Raw genomic sequence first — 12,858 nt, 5'->3', positions numbered from 1 at the left:
AGGAAGTAACTTGGCCGCTACAAAAAGGTGAGGGAGGTGGAGTTCACGGTGAGGGACGGCCAACTTGGTGGAGGAGGACGTAAGGAAGGAGAAGTTTTGGAGAGAGAGAGAGAGAGAGAGTACAAAGGAGTGTGTGTGTGTGTGTGTGTGTGTGTGTGTGTGTGTGTGTGTGTGTGTGTGTGTGTGTGTGTGAGTGAAAGCCCCCTCCCCGCACACACAAGCACAAACTTAAACAAACATACACTAAAACACCAATAGATCCTCGCACATTACAACCCTAACTCAGTCCCCAAAAAACACTATTACCTAAACACACAAACAGCCAAAATAAAAGCACAAGAAAAAAGACAAGAAAAAAAAAAATCCCAGAGAGCCAAAAAGAAAATGTGACCCCCAGAGCTAAGGCGAAGGGGGAACTATTTAATATTTGCCAGACGAGTACTGGAATCCTCTACAGGCTGGTGTGTGTGTCTCTTTCTCCGGCCCTCCTCTACCCGCTTAATCCACTTTGTCTCCTAAATAAAGCCAGACGCGGAATGTTGACACCGAGATCGTAATATGAAGTTGGGAGTTTGGGGAGTTGTGGGGAGGTTTGGCAAGGGGAGGAGTGAGATGGGAAGGATGAGAAGGGGAGAAGAGGGCGTTGGGAGAAGGGGAAGAGAATGATGGGGGTGGGGAAAGGGATGGGTGTGATGGGGAGGATGAGGAAGGAGAGAAGAAGGGGATATGGGGAAGGGGAGGAAAGTTGTGGGGAAAGTGGGGAAAGGGAAGGAGAGAGATGAAGATGAGGAAAGGGAGGAGAGGAGGTGAATGTTAGGAAGGGAAGGAGAGTGACAGGAATGGTGGGGAAAGGGGAGGAGAGGTGGGGGAGACAAAATTGGGGAATGAATATAACGTGAGAGAAAGATAGGGTTTGGGTAGAAGAGAGGTGGAGAAACTGGAAAAGGCTTGAGGAGTAAGTAAAAGATAGGAGAAATAGGGAAAGAGATAGGGAGGAATAATCAGGGGATGAGAGAGAGAGAGAGATAGATAGGTAGATAGATAGATAGATAAATAGATAGATAGAGAGAGAGAGAGAGAGAAAGGTAAAAAGAGAAAAGAGAGACAGACAGGGGTTCGCTTTCCTGCCCTGACTCTGCCCGGCTGCGACCTGAGTTTGTCTCTTCGTTGCCTCCTGGATAATGTTATTTGGGGCCAACTTTTCGTCTGGCAGGGAGGAGGACGAGGGAGGACGAGTGTGAGGGCTGGGAGGACGAAAGGGGGGGATGGAGGTGTGGAGGTTGAGAGAGAGAGAGAGAGAGAGAGAGAGAAAATGATTTTAACTACAAGAAGACTGACGAATTATTAGTCAGTTTTTAAGGGAGAAATTGTTCGTCGTAGTAGCTTTCATTTTTAGTGTGGTCAGTATCGTCACCACAGTTTGCGCTCACCATTTCCTTTCTCCATGCTTACGACCTCCAAACCTTCACCAGAACCCCATTTGAACCAACCAGAACCCCATTTGACTCAGCCAGAACCCCATTTGAACCAGCCAGAACCCTGATGATCACTAACAAAGAACAAGCTGGTGAATGAAAATGGAATCAGTGTAACAGTTTTGTGAATCATTTGTAAGGGAAACTTTTGACTAATCAGCGACGAGAGAGAGAGAGAGAGAGAGAGAGAGAGAGAGAGAGAGAGAGAGAGAGAGAGAGAGAGAGAGAGACGAATGAGGGATAGGAAAGGTGGATGAGACGTGGAGGCGAAAAGGGAGTAATGGTGATGAGGGATGAGAATGAGGAGGGAGCCGGAATGAGGCCCAGGATTGATGGAGGGGGGCGGGGGATTGGGAGATTAGAGAGAGGGAATGAGTGAAAGCAAGAGAATGAGAGTGAGAGAAACGGGTGTGAGAGAGAGGGAGGAAGAGAAAATGTAAGAGAATTAGTGAAAAGAAGAGAATGAGAGTGGGAGAAACATGGTTGGGAGAGAGAGGAAGGGAGTAAGAGGAAATACGAGAGAATTAGGGAAAGCGAGAGAATGAGAGAGAGCGAAGCAATTGGTGTGTGAGAGAGGGAGCGAGTAAGAGAAGCGTAGAGTAGAAGTTGATAATCACGAGGAGAATAAGAGAAAGAAGAGAATGAGAGAGAGAGAGAGAGAGAGAGAGAGAGAGAGAGAGAGAGAGAGAGAGAGAGAGAGAGAGAGAGTGGAATAACAAGTGTGATAGTGGGATGATTGAACGTGGAATTGGAGAGGGGAGGTGAAAAGAGAGAGATAGTAACAATGAAGGAGAGGACAAAATTTTAAGTAATATACGAGACAGGAAGGAAGGCTGGATGGAAGGAACGATGGATGGAGGGAAGGAAGGAAGGATGGTAGACATACAGACAGGCAGACATAGACATTCCCAGATAGCCAGAGGGATAAAAAAAAAGCGAGACAGACCAATACATAGGATCCAAAATATTAGTTAAAAGATATTGGTTGAAGAGGCAGAGCAGGCAGACATGACACGCAGACAAGACATTGCGACATAGAGAGTGGAGCATAAGAACATAAGAACATAAGAAGAGAGGATAACTGCAGTAGGCCGGTTGGCCCATGCTAGGCAGCTCCTAGAAGAGTAACTGAACTACTAGAATGAGATAAGGATAGCAAAGAAGAAGGCTCTCCCCCGCCCTCCAAACCCTCCAGCCGAAGTCGGCAGGAAAAAGTCAGAAAGAACACCACGCCGTATAGAAAAACTGGCGTGGACATTTTACAGGAAAGTGTGAAAGGAGAATAGAGACTATCATAGTGTAACCTGAAAAGGGAAAATTATGAATTAGTATTGGTTATAAGATTTTCTTTATTCTATATCCACCCCTTATTAGTCATATGCTTATCTAGCCTATGCTTGAAACTCTCAATGGAAGAGGCAGCAACTACTTTACTAGGTAGCTTATTCCATTCGTCTACTACTCTATTACCAAACCAATTTCTACCTATTTCCTTTCTGAAACGGAATTTTTCTAGTTTGAAACCATTATTTCTAGTTCTATCCTGTATGCTTACTTTAAGTACCTTGCTAATATCTCCCTTATTTATACCCTTCATCCACTTAAACCCCTCAATTAAGTCTCCCCTTACTCTACGCCTCTCTAGCGAATGCAGACTTAGTCTTTTCAGTCTGTCTTCATATGACAGGTTCCGGACGTCATGTATCATTTTAGTCATTCTTCTCTGTACATTTTCTAACGAATTAATATCCATTCTATAGTAAGGACACCAAAATTGTACTGCGTAGTCTAAATGTGGCCTTACTAATGCTAGATAAAGTTTCAGTATTTCTTTAGATGATCTATTGCTCACGCAATAGTATTATGGGATATCTAAACACGATAACCTTGGTGCATCTCTCCCTCTCCTCCGGAACCTGCAGTGTCACACCCTCAAAACCAGTCGTGGCCAGCATCTCCACTGCCTCCTGACTTCCTACTGTGACGTAAGGTCTCTGCCTACCTTCCTTAAACAGGACCTCGAACCGTCGATATGCAAGTCCAAGCTTCACCGTCCAGAGTAGTTTTTGGTGATAATTTAGGTCAGTGTTGGTGGGGAAGAGAAGCCTCACTCTATTCCTTGGGGTGGCCTCGTCACGGTCCTGGCTAGGCATTGCTCCTGACCCACGTGGTGTAGTCGGCTGCACTCCAGCTGCCTTCCCCGTATCACATGGTATAGTAACACCTCCATCTACCCCACACGACTTATTCTTTACCTTTTTGTTGTCTCTGTCCTCTTCTTCATCACTCGCTTCCCTCTCGCTGCCGTGTATCATGCTCTTTCTCTTCTCTCTTGTACTGATGACCTCCGTAAACCCGGTATCCATAGCTATTTCTTCCTCGTTGTCACCCAAGGGGGCCTCCCTTCCCTCGTTCATGGCCATGGCACTAGCCATTTCAGGGGACGTTGGTTTTGTAGTGCATCCGATCAGTTTCAACTCAGTTGTTAAGTTACTGTGTGATGAAGACTGAAAAGACTAAGTCTGCATTCGCTAGAGAGGCGTAGAGTAAGGGGAGACTTATTTGAGGTGTTTAAGTGGATGAATGGTATAAATAAGGGAGATATTAGCAAGGTACTTAAAGTGAGCGTACAGGATAGAACTAGAAATAATGGTTTCAAACTAGAAAAAACACGTTTCAGTATGGAAATCGGTAGAAATTGGTTTGGTAATAGAGTAGTAGACGAATGGAATAAGCTACCTAGTAAAGTAGTTGCTGCCTCTTCCATTGAGAGTTTCAAGCATAGGCTAGATAAGCATATGACAAATAAGGGGTGGATATAGAATAAAGAAAATATTATAACCAATACTAATTCAAAAAATTTTCTTTTCAGGCTACACTATGATAGTCTCTATTCTCCTTTCACACTTTCCTGTAAAATGTCCACGCCAGTTTTTCTATACGGCGTGGTGTTCTTTCTGACTTTTTCCTGCCGGCTTCGGCTGGAGGGTTTGGAGGGCGGGGGAGAGCCTTCTTCTTTGCTATCCTTATCTCATTCTAGTAGTTCAGTTACTTTTCTAGGAGCTGCCTAGCATGGGCCAACCGGCCTACTGCAGTTGTCCTCTCTTCTTATGTTCTTATGTTCTGGGAAGCACGTCTGCCTGCCACGGAGGTCAAGGACATAATGAAGAGGGTGTATGTAGGTGAAGTGGAGGGAGGGAGAGGGAGGGGTAGACCGAGGATGAGGTGGAGGGATGGAGTTGAGAGGTATATGAGGGGGGGGTGAGTTGGGGGGAGGGTAGTCAAATGGTGGATGACAGAGCGACTTGGAGGCGTTTTGTCTGCGGCCATTCTTTGCGGGATTAGGGCGTCGGGCCATAGATAGATAGATAGATCTATCGTTGGATAAATCAATAATTATATGGTGTCACGGTAGGGTCAGGCTCCATATTACCTCACCCTTACCAGCTTACTTCGGCATTTGTCAGGTTAATATACATAATACATTCACTGTTATGTCCATCCATCTCTCTCATTCTCCTCATCTCACCCTGTTTACTCCCCTCTCATCATCATCATCATCATCATCATCATCATCATCATCATCATCATCATCATCATCATCATCATCATATTTCCCAGTTCTGTATTATATAACCATCTTTTTTTTTTTTTTTTTTTTTTACATACTACATAAATGTAAGATGTGTTGTACTTCATGAATATAGGATATGGCTGTATGATAGGCCAGCCAGTTGCAAGTAATGGTGTGTGTGTGTGTGTGTGTGTGTGTGTGTGTGTGTGTGTGTAATTCACCGGGTCGGTCAGAATCACTTGATGGTCGTGATCGTCAGCTTTTACCCTCCCGAAAGGGAGCTGAGAGCTCATATAGTCCGATCTAAGGGCAAGGCTGTGACCACACACGCACACACCAGTCCCCTTGCTCAAGGGGGACAGTAACCACCCACTTCGTCAGTGAAACTTTTCGCAACGTGTGTGTGTGTGTGTGTGTGTGTGTAAACTTAACCCATTAGCTGTGGTGGCTTCTCTTCAGTTAACATATAATCGCTTACTGTATGCTGAAGTATATATACATATATATTTATTTTCCGGTCACAGCGTTCATCTAGCACGTCATATACTGTTCAGTTCTGCCGAGTTGCTCTTAGCTGAACGTATCGATGTAACGTTAGCCAAAACAAAATACCGTCTTTGTAACTAATTCGCATCTTACAGTTTCGATATCTAATCTCATTGTTCGTACATCACGATACTTTAGGCAGACAAGAAAATAATCTCCCGAAATAGAAAACGCTAGTTACATGGATAACTGATATATTTTTCGTTCCTGGACTAGGCACATTTTACCCCTCTCCTATTCTGTCCTACTTTAGCCTAAACCAACCCATCCTAACCTACTTTTCTCTGCCCTACACTACCCTACCCCAGCCTACCCTGCCCTAGCGTTCCCTACCCTATCCTACCGCTGAGGTCTCCTGTAGGGATACTCGTTCTTCGGTTTTTGCCAGGCTTAGGGAGGTGGAGGAGATTAAGGTGTTGGACATCCGTTCTGGGGGCGGAGAGACTTACAACATCCCTTTGTCTTGTTGTAAACTTTTGGTCTACCCTTTCCCTGTCATGACACTTCTCCGGAGTCGATAATATTCCCCATGCAGTGCTGAGGTACCTGGATGATGAAGCAGTGTCCTTCCTCCTGAGTCTTATAAATAGAATTTGGAGAGATTCGTCCACTCCTGCTTCTTGGCGGGGGGCTGTTGTCCTACCGTTTCACAAGCCAGGTATTGCAGGTCACCATCTTGGTTTGCGTGGTAGGTTGCCTTTACTGATTATGGAATTTTTCCGTATTGGTGCTACCTTGTTTCCCTCATATCCTCAAGAGGAGGGAGTGCCTCAAACTAGTGTCCTTAGTGTCACCGTATTTGCTAAAGTTCAGGAAGATTTTGTTGGCTCTGTTCCGGAGGGAGTGTCTGCCTCGCCGTATCCTCGCTATCCACATCCGTTTGGGTACAGGGTGAAGGCTGCCATGGGGGATGTGGATGTTCCAACCTTTCTTGTTTGTCCTGTGCGTGTACCAAGGATGGCTCCCTGGCTCCTCTCAGGGGTGCAACCGTGTGTTTACTTTCCTGAGAGAGGGGCCTTTCTTTCCTCACAGGCGGCTCTTTGCTATTTTTTTAGAACATGCTTCCTCTCACAGTGTCTCGATTCTCGTATGTACTGATGGATTGAAATCCCGTGAGGGGACAGGCTTGGGTGTTATATTTCCCGATTTCATTCGTGGTAGGAGTCTTCCCCCCATCGTATCTACTTTTATCGCAGAACTTACTGCTATTTTACTCGCAGTCAAATTGATATGTAGCTTCCCTCCTGTTTGTTATACAGTTTTTAGCGACTCTGCCGATCTCCATTTTGTGTTTTCCCGTCCAATCCTCTTTTGTTGTCTACAGTGTTTTAGAATGGGTGTGCTTGCTAGGGACTGCTTTGTGGTTTTGTACCATTTTGGGCAATGAGCATGCTGACGCTCTGGCAAAGGCTGCTGCCTCTCGCCCATCCTCACCTCTCCCCTGCCTCGCTCAGTGATATTCATCTAACCACTCACTGTTTGCTCCCACTGGCAGAGTAGGTGGGATGCGGTGGGGGCCAACAAAATGTGTGATATTTGTGGGTAAACGGGCCCCTTCATTTGCCGAGGTCTGAATGCAGGTGGGAGACGGCTTTATGCTGGCTCCGAATGGGCCCTTCCTGGTTCTCTCATTGATTTTTAATGGAGGACTCTCCCCCTACTTTCTGTGTGGAATGCTTCGTCCCCCTGACTCTTCGGCTTTTGCTGATGGTGTCCACTGTTGGGGAATTGCGCCATCGTTACCTCTCTGAGCACCGGGCAGGAGAGGGATTGTAGTCTTCTGTTGGTACTTGGAGAGGATGCTTGTTGTGGTGGAGGGGGAAACCTTTGCTTGGTGTAGGCAGCTGCACTACCGTGTAAAATTTAGTATACAGTGGTTTTAGTGTTCTTAGTGTTTTTCTTGTTTTAATTATGAATTGTATTTTTTTTCTGTGTGTGTGTGTGTGTGTGTGTGTGTGTGTGTGTGTGTGTGTGTGTGTGTGTGTGTGTTTGTGTGTGTATTTCATCTTTTCGAGTGCTTTTATTCTCGTTGTCGTCCGGCGGCATATGACCCTGGTTGTTGTATCGCCAGATTTTATTGTATATACTTATTCAGTTCAATTTACCCTACCCTACTCTTCTCAACCCTACACTAGCCTACCTCAGCCTACCCTACCCTACCCTGCCATTGCCGACCCAACTCTACCCTACTTTAACCTCCCCTCCCCTGTACAGCCCTTTCACCACTACATTACTTTTCCTGTTTTCTTCTCTCTACCTTCGGATGATTTTCTTCACCTCTACAGTAGAGAGAAATTTCGAACTGGAAGGGTTAAATACTGCCATCATCAACCCCATCTCTATCAGGGGATCTCCTAAGCTGAATAAAATCATGCGGTCAGCTAGGACAATGTAAATAAGTTGTTCTCGGCTTGAAAGATTAAATGATTCTGTCCCGTCATCCTAAGAGGGTTTTCTGAAGCTGTAGGATATCGTCAGAAGCTAGCAAAGAGTAAAAGTGACATCCGCAAACCGAGAGCTCTGCGTCCAGCGCTCCGCGGTTCAAGTCCCAGAGGTGGACAGATGTTTTGACGTGTAGACGTTACCAGGGCGTAGTTTGGTGGCCTACCCTTAAATATTCTGGACTAATGGTGGTCAAGCCTCGTGCCCCTGCGCTCCACCACATAAAAAAAATAAAAATAAAAAGGAAAGCCAAGGGTCATGAATGAACTAAAGGACTGAACTAAGCGGGGATGAACAAAAATCGTAGAGAAGATCGCCCCAAATCTGATGAGACAGTGTAGTATAACTGAGTGAAATAGGCGTTGGATATGACGGAACTATTATGATTTGTAATTATAATATGGAGTCCTAACACCCTGTCCAAACCGACCCAATCCTACCTCACCCTGCAAAAACCGACCCAATCCTACCCCACCCTGCCAAAACCGACCCAATCAAACCCCACTCTGCCAAAACCGACCAAAATCCTAACCCACGCTGCCAAAACCAACCAAAACCTATTCTATACTCTGTCATAACCGACACAATCCTACCTCACCCTGACAAAACTGAACCAGTCCTACCCCACCCTGCCAAAACTGACCCAACCTTACCCCACCCTGCCAAAACCGACCCAACCTTACCCCACCCTGCCAAAACCGAACCATTCCTACCCCACCCTGCCAAAACCGACCCAACCTTACCCCACCCTGCCAAAACCGATCCAACCCTACCCCACCATGCCAAAACCGACCCAATCCTACCCCACCCTGCCAAAAAAGACTCAATCCTGCCCCACCCGGCCAAAACCGACCCAACGCTACCCCACCCTGCCAAAACCGACCCAATCCTACCCCACCCTGCCAAAACCGACCCAGTCCTACCCCACCCTGCCAAAACCGGCCCAATCCTACGCCGCCCTGCCAAAACTAACCCAACCTTACCCCACCCGGCCATAACCGACCCAACGCTACCCCACCCTGCCACAACCGTCCCATCCCTACCCTACCTTAACCAAACCAGTCTTATCTAACTCATTGTCCACATTAACACTTTTTTCCATATTCATCTTTCTTCCTCCAGACGATTTTCTTCAACTCTGGAGAGAAATTTCCTACTGGAGGGGTTAGATACAGTCACCATCAACCCTTTCACTACGAGGGGATCTCCTAAGCTGAATAAAATCGTCCGGTTACCTAGAACAAAGTAACTAAGTCATTCTCTGTCTGAAGGGGTTATTGTGTCTGTCCCATCATCCCGAGAGGGTTTCTTTAAGCTCCAGGAAATCGTCTAAAGGTAGCAGTGTAAACATGACGTCAGCGCTTGGTCTAGGCGCCACAGATCGAGTCCGGAGGTGAACAAAGGTTTTTACATCATATAGACGCTTTATATTTTATATTTTGCAACTTTCAGAGGCATTTACTCAGCTTTAGGAGTCTTATGGATAGGCTTAATCAAACGTATCGAACCTCCCATGTTAGAAAAAATAGCTTACAGAAATGCGTCCTCGTACTGAAGGGACGGAATGGACAGATCGAGTGACTAAGATATTGAATTATGTATATGACTGGGTTTGTTATTACTATTATTATTATTATTATTTCAGGCAAATGTCCCAGGCTTCTAGACTGGCTGACTAGCGAATATTATTAAGTCTCCCGTGGCTCCGTGCTCCTTCCACTCAAGAGCCTGCACTTCACGCATTCCACGCACAAGATGGCGCCACCGCTGCATTCCTGCGAAGACGAGAGGTCAAGAGGACGACACTTGCTTTTTGTTTGTTTGTTTACTGTTATTGCTTAAAGTTGTGATCCCTCCATCTTGAATGCTCAGTTGTAACTATAGATAACTAGAATACGATGCTAGTCACGAAGAAGGGCTATGAAAAGATATAGAGCTCGTAGTATTTTTTCTTTTAACTAAGATACATGAAATAAGCTGCAAAAATACGAAAATACGAGCTTACTTAATGTAAATGAATTATAGTACGTTCAGGATGGAGGGAAGGCATTTTGTATTTTGTTTGTGATGTTATAGTGTCTCTCAGGATCCTAGGATCCTCTCTCGGCTGAACCCAATTGTCTGGCGTCAGCTGGAACATGATGCTAGAGTTATGTCGGTCGTGATGGGGTTAATGGTGACGGTATTGACACTGTCAGGCTCCTATGACTCACTCAGTCGAATAAAATCGTCTGAGTCAGCTGGAATGGGGTACTAGAGTTGTCCCAAGCACCAGAGGGTTAAGATTCTTAACCCTCTGGTGCTTGGGACAACTCTAGTATTCCATTCCAGCTGACAGACGATTTTGTTCGGCTGAGTGAGTCATAGGAGCCTGACAGTTACTACACTCACCATTAACCCCCGCATGACCGGCATAACTCTGGTATATCATGTTCCAGGTGACGCCAGACAATTTGGTTCAGCCGAGTGGGTCTGGGGCCTGGGGGGGCACTAAATGATAATATCCAAAAAATATTAAAGGGGGGGCTATATCAATTTTTGCCACAGGAGGTATACCAAAATTGGACTTTTTAATAAAACCCCCTCCTCTCTCACTCCCTGTGTTTTGTATGTCCCTCTCTGTCTGCCTGTGGTGTGTCTGTCCCACCCTCTGTGTGTCTACTGTGTGAAGGTGGCTGTGTACGTGTCTTGATGTGTGTATGTATGTAGTAGTGTGTGTGTGTCTACTGTGTGAAGGTGGCTATGTACGTGTCTTGTGTGTGTTAAGTAGTGTGTGTGTCTTGATGTGTGTTGTAGTGTGTGTGTATGTATGTAGTAGTGTGTGTAAGTGTCTTGGTGTGTGTGAGCTGAAGTGTAAGTATGGGGCCTTGTGGTTTTAAGGAAAGCCTGCTACGCAAACTTCCCTCAGCCACATTTTAAAGAAACCTCTATCACACCGGGACTTGAACCCGGGTCTTCCTGATCAGCAGGCCAGTACCATGCTGACCATGCTACCGCGGTCCCACTAGTATATCGGCTAAAACTTCTACTGTATTTTATTTCTTTACATGTTTACAAAAAATGGGAAATTGAACAACATGCACAGACTAAACTAAATTGTCATGTACCTATTAATGTCGCTTTAGGAGGAGATATCTCGAAATTCCCTGAGCTACTTGGAATACCTAAGCCTGCAGTTTAATGCTAATCATGAACAAGTGCTATGGAAAGAATATAGAGCAGTTGCTACTTATATAAAGGGAGAAAGTAAAAACTGCAACTTAGACTGCTATCCAACGGCAGGACTTAAACGATTAACCATATATTACATAAACTTAACACACTGAGTGACACAGAAACTAAACATATGATACAAATTCTTTAATGAAACTTATAATGAGAGTACAAATGACAAAATATACACTGCACAGGAAGACAGTACAGTACTCATTGGTCATACCTTCCGTGCGAACTCAGAGAATGAAAGCCTATCTGTTGTACCGATTTATAAACGGAAGAGATGAATCGCTAAATTTGATCCACAGTAAAAAATAATAATAATAATGAATACATAAAACAATAAAGACAAACCATATAGACTACATGTCCACCCTAAACTGACAAAAACCTAGCATCTCTCCACCTTGAATGCTGAGCTGTTTCTAGAGATAAAGACTAGATTATCATGCAAATCACAATGAAGATCTATGGGGAGGATGCAAAACCATAATACTGTCTTATTCTGCCACTTAGATACAGGAACTAAGCAGCAGAAGGACTAAAATTTGTCAAGGTGAGCCAACTACAATGACACAGATGAAGTCTGAGATTATATAATGTGTAATCATGAACTGATTGCATCATTCAGTAAAGATTACAAAAGGAAAAGCTATCAAATCTGAAAGTTGGTGAGTGGGGTGTGCCTGCTGAGATAGATGAGAATGGGAGTGCGTTAGTGGACATTTGTGCTAGGAGGGGGTTGGTGATAGCCAATACCCTCTTCAGGCATAAAATGATCCACAGGTATACATGGCGAGTGATGAGAAGGGTGGGTGGTGAACTGAATGAAAGGAAGGCAATGATTGATTATGTGTGTGTGGATGAAAGGATGCGAAGATGTGTAATGGATGCAAGAGTTTATAGAGGTTGGGGGAGTGGACTTTCTGGCCACTAATTGGTGGTGGCCAGAATTAAAATTCAAGTAAGATGGAGGAATAGAAGAAGGGAAAGACGAGAGGAAGGAGTAGTTGCAAGGAGAGTGGAAGGTTACAAGAGGATGAGAAAAAGGCAGAGTATAAGAGAGAAGTGGAGGAACGATTGGGCAAATATGAATTGGAGCAGATGGGGGACGTGGAAGGTGTGTGTAGAATATTTACAGACGAAATATGTGCAGCATGTGATGTGGTGTGTGGAAGGAAGAGAAGACGAAGGGGGGTGCAAGGAACAGCGTGGTGGACTGAAGAGGTGAGACAGGCTGTGGCACAAAAGAAGAAAGCATACAATGAATGGATGAGAAATAGGGGCGTGGAAGAAGTTGAGAGGCGGAAGAGAGAGTTATATGTAGAAAGAAAGAGAGAGGTGAAAAGATTAGTAAGAGAGAGTAAGAAGAGAGTGGATGAGGAATTTGGAAGGAATTTGAGTGTAAAGTGGAGGGACTGTAAGAAAATGTTCTGGAAAGAGGTGAAAAGAGTAAGACAGGGTGGAAGTGAAGTTAGCAGGGGAGTGAAAGATAAAAATGGTAGATTACTAGTGGAGAAGGGAGAAAAAGTGATCAGATGGAGAGAACACTTTAAGGAATTGTTGAACATAGATGATGGAAATAATGCGAGTATAAGTGGCTGG

The sequence above is a fragment of the Coenobita brevimanus genome, chromosome 117, assembly GCF_032717465.1.
Source record: "Coenobita brevimanus isolate Jiangsu-jjx chromosome 117, ASM3271746v2, whole genome shotgun sequence".
Taxonomy (NCBI): Eukaryota; Metazoa; Arthropoda; class Malacostraca; order Decapoda; family Coenobitidae; genus Coenobita; species Coenobita brevimanus.
The sequence above is the reverse complement of the archived record's forward strand: the minus strand, read 5'-3'. Positions refer to the sequence as shown.